The 4839-nt window shown below is 43.6% G+C and overlaps 1 pseudogene; it reads right to left on the bottom strand.

The window, feature by feature from the left end:
* Window positions 1–3175: 3175 nt before the first annotated feature.
* Window positions 3176–4541, bottom strand: LOC118631711 (annotated as a pseudogene).
* Window positions 4542–4839: the final 298 nt, after the last annotated feature.

The raw sequence follows: 4839 nt of genomic DNA, 5'->3' as shown, positions 1-4839 counted from the left end.
CTTTGTCTGTCTACTACCAACTAGATTAAAATGCCGTTTAGATAGAGATCCTAAGCAAACATTGTTTTGTAATCCTAGAGAGCAATAATATACCCTCCATTTAAGAGTTACTTACCAAATGTCCATTTGCTCCTTCTTCCTTTCTAACAGAATCCTAGTTTTGTTCAGGGACTCATTCATATAGGCAAGTGTTTCAGAGAAAATTGTCCGGAAGGGGTCTGATTCCTCTGAAGGAATGCCATTTCTCTTACCAATGACTGTAATAGGTGTTTTCAGGTGACCTATTTCTGGCCAATGAGGCATGAAGTCTGCTGGAAGGTTTCTGTGACATTTCTTTACTCCTAGGAGAGAGCTGCAAGAAGAGGTGGTCTCTCCTGTTCCTCCAAATAGTTATACTTCAGCTGTGATACCTGGAACAGCCACCCTGCTACTTCCCCGAGAAACATTCTTCCAATGGGGAGAGCAGAGAGGAGAAAGGAAAAAACCCTGGGTCCTTATTGACTTTGTTGAGCCACTAGTTAACCAACGGCAACATCGACTCTACCTTGGGACTTCCAGTGCTTTGTTAACATTAGTCTGAGTCTGTGTTTTTGGATTTGCAGCCAAAGCATCCTAACTGATGATTCAAGATAGTTCAAGATGATGTTGACAAAGACTTGAAAAATTAAATGATAAATTTGCTATGTTCAAAGATGGTGCCACTGACCAGGAGTAAGATTTATTTGTGGGGCTGTGAACAAAAATATCAATTCAAGACCTACAGTCTTTACCCCACAGAGTGTCCCTCTTTCTCCTAAGCCCCCATAACCTCCTTGTGTGCCATTCAGAAGCAGGATGGCCCTGGCCAGTTTGGCTCAGCGGTTAGAGCGTTGGCCCATGGACCAGAGAGGCCCAGGTTCGGTTCTCGCTAAGGGCACACACCTCGGTTACAGTTTGTTTCCGGCCCTAGTTGGGGTCGTGTGGGTGGCAACCAGTCGATGTATCTCTCTCACATCGATGTTTCTCTCTCTTTCTTCACCCCTCTCTCCCTCCCGCTCTATCTGAGGATAAATGCAAAAAATGTCCTCAGGTGAGGATAAAAAAAAAAAAAGCAGGACGGTCATGAGGAGATGGGTGGCCCCCACAAATGTCTAGTGGCCACCACTGTTGTCTTCCTTTTTGACCGAGACTGCCACCCCCACCCCCTGGCTTCCATCTGTTTCCTCTCTTGGCTTACCTGACACTTGTTTACATTGTCACTTTTCTTCCTATACATTGAACCTGTCCTCCCTCTCTGTCAATGGCTCCCTTCTTTTTATACACATGAAAGATGAGTCTTCCCAAAGGATGGCTTCTCCATTCTCTGTTTCTTTCCTTTCACTAGAATTTAAACTGTTCACTCATCCACATTTGCAACTGCTTAGTGGACAGTTTCATGTAGATGTTTCACTTGAATAAAAATCAATGTGTTCAAAGTCAAACCTACCAATTTATATCTGAAAACCATCTTTATTTCTGGAAATGATACCATAGTTTTTTTAAGATTAAGACCTCAAACTCCTCTTTGGTTTCTCCATCTTACTCATAATTTTCACCTGGCTCCAGGTCCTAATAAGTCCTTTTTTATAATTTCTTTTACACACACACACATCTCTCCCCTCCTTCCTTTCTGTTCTTACAGGAACTATCCTGGTTCAGGCTCTGATTTTACTGCTTTAAACCTGTAATACTGCAGTACTTCTAAAATGAACTCCTTCCATGCCCCTGCCTTCACCACCAAATCCAGAACAATCAGAAACCTCCAGTGAGTTTCTACCACCTTCAAGTGCATGTCCAAACTCCCAGGCCTAGAATGGCTCCAAAATGAGACCCACAGCTGTCTCTTCAGGCATGGCTCCAAATATGCCTCGATACAAACTCTGCAACTCAAACAAGCTGGTTAGTCCTCATTACCCACATAATCCTTATAGTTTCCTTCTTTCAGTCTCAGCTTTATATTAGACTGCTGTTTGCCTCCTCCCTGTTCCCATCTACCAAAATTGAACCTCCTGGTGCTGGTTTCTTCCCAGTCAGGCACATACCCAAGTTGCACGTTAGATCCCTGGTCAGGGTGCATGTGGGAAGCAACCCCTCAATGTTTCTCTCTCCCCACATCTCCCTTTCTCTCTCTCAAAATAATAAATAAATAAATAAATAAATAAATAAATAAATAAATAAATAAATAAATAAAAAAAAACTGAACCTCCTGCCCTGGCTGGGTAGCTCAATTAGTTAGCATTGTCTCAATACACCAAGGTTGCAGGTTTGATCCCTGGTCAGGGCACATACAAGAATCAACCAATGGATGCATTAATAAGTGGAATAACAGCCCAGCTGGTGTGGCTCATTGGGTGAGCATCGACCCATGCACCAAGAGGTCACCAGTTCGATTCCCAGTCAGGGCACACGCCCAGGTTGTGGAACTGAACCCCAGTGGGGGACATGCAGGAGGCAGCCAATTGATGTTCTCTCTCATTGATATTTCTATCTCTCTCTCCCCCTCTCCCTTCCTCTCTCTAAAATCAATAAAGAAAAATATTTTTGAAAAATATTTTAGAAATTAAGTGGAATAACAAATCGATGTTTCTTTCTCTCTCTCTCTCTCTCTCTCTCTCTCTCTATCTATCTATCTCTAAAACCAATTTTTTTTAAAAAAAGAGTAGTGATAACTTAGGGACAGGAGAAAAATGAGGGAGGGGGGCTGAGCTTCTGTCAGGGCCCAAGTAAGTCGGAAATTGTCCTGATCACTGTATATGGAAGTTTTTCTTTCTTTCTTTCTTTTTCTTTTTTTAGAGATTGTTGTGATTTTTATTCAGTATGGTATTCTGATTAGAATAAGAGCAGTGATGCCCTGGCTGGTTTTTCTCAGTGGTTGGAGCATCAGCCTGCAGACCAGAGAGTCCCGGGTTCAGTTCCCGCTAGGGGCACGTACCCAAAAAAAAAAAAAAAAAGAATAAGAGCAGTGAGAAAATTATGCTTTACAAACATTGCATGAATACTACATCATTATGATTATAGCTTTGTATTGATTGTATATATAGAAAAAATAACATTGGAATTAAGGCAATAACCACATGTGCAAACCAAGCAGGTCAGTCAGTCATTGTTTTGAAGGATAAGCTTTTGAATAGGTTCGTTTAAAAAAAAAGAATCTCTCCTACTGGCCCACGATGGCTAGAAGAAGCTTTCGGTACTCTCCACTCGTGTCACTTGCAATCATTGTGCTCAGGGTCTTCTGATACATCTGAGTGAATATCTGTTTTATTTGTACAAGATCAATCTCACTTCGAGTGACCACGATCCTGACCAGGGTGGAGTCATCTGTGCCAGCACCTTTCCTAGAATAGTAGAGCTTCCAGCAAAGAGGGCGGGGCGGTTCAGGGCACACTGCAAGATGGCCTTCAAACCATTTTCAACATTTCCGGAAAACTCACAGCCAACACTGCTCAGCAAATCTTGATTAGCCATCCTGGAGTAAGCCTCCATGGTAGCTTAGCTGAGGAAAGCTTCTTGTGGCAAGAATCATGTTAAAGCAAGAGTCACCTGTCCCAGTCTTCCCTCACCAGCTTGACAGAGACACTGAGCATCTTCCTGAGCCAACTGGTGATTAACATTCTGGTTCTTATCACGATTTCCCTGGAACATGGATATAAGAAAACATTCAAAATACCCTGATGTATCTGACCTAATGTCCTTTTCAAGGTCTCGTCCAAATTCTGACTGATAACATCTGACAATTTCTTGATTAGTTCTTGTGCATAAAATTTCAATCAATACATGTTCCTGAGTTCCTGCTCTACTTCATTGCATTCCGTAAACTCCAGGCATCATAATATGTGGTTGGCATGAACAGGGCAAGGACCAGTTCTTCCATATTTCCACTTAACTCTGATTTGAGATCTTTGATTAAATTCTTTCCATATATGGTCTTAAAAGCTGCTTTAATTTTTTGCCTTTGATCATGGGAACGACTGGCCACAACATCCACAATTGCCTGTTCGTCTGTCCCAAAACCCTTTATTGCTTTCTGAAGAATTTCTGCATCCCTCATAGCATCAAAGTTGGCAGCTGGTCGAACTGTTCCTTGAGTTCCCTGAGTCACTGCAGCAGGCCGACTAGAGTAAGGAGCTGGTCCTCCAGGAAAGCCACCAGATAGTGAGACCTGTGCTGGGCCACCTCCATAAGACTGTGGGGGCGGCTGTGGATAGCCAAGAAAAGCCTGCTCCAGCTAGTGGGGCTCCAAACCCTTGGCCTGGAGGAACTCCAGGATCGGATGGAGCTCCTCCTGGCTGTGGTGCACCAGGATAGCCTCCGGGGCTGGATAACCACCTGGGGCGTAACCTCCAGCTCCTGGGAAGCCACCACTTGGCACTGCTGGGTAGGCACCTCCTCCCATTGGAGGACAGCCACTAGGATAAGGATACTGACCCGGAGGGGGGAAAGATGATTCTTGACCTGCAGGAGGATATCCAGGAGAAGGCGGGTAGCCAGTGGGGGGATAGCCTGGATATGACATTCTGACACCGGGGAGCAGTGTCACAGCCCAGCCCAGTCGGCCGCAATATCTGTATATGGAAGTTTTTCATAGAAATATATTAATGATTTGAAACAATAGCTACCATTCAGTGAGTGCTTACTCTTTGCCAGCCACTGTAAAACCCCATTCTTGTGAAATATGGATAAAAACCTACCTAATGAAGTTATTGTAAGGAGTCAATGAGCCAATGTACACATGGGGTTGAGCCAAGACCCTGGGATATGTGGAAGGTGTCCAGTAAAAATTGGCTAAATTGTCACTAATTATGCCATTGAAAAGTCACA

The sequence above is a fragment of the Molossus molossus genome, unplaced genomic scaffold (genome assembly GCF_014108415.1).
Source record: "Molossus molossus isolate mMolMol1 unplaced genomic scaffold, mMolMol1.p scaffold_m16_p_16, whole genome shotgun sequence".
Classification (NCBI taxonomy): Eukaryota; Metazoa; Chordata; class Mammalia; order Chiroptera; family Molossidae; genus Molossus; species Molossus molossus.
The sequence above is the reverse complement of the archived record's forward strand: the minus strand, read 5'-3'. Positions and strand labels throughout refer to the sequence as shown.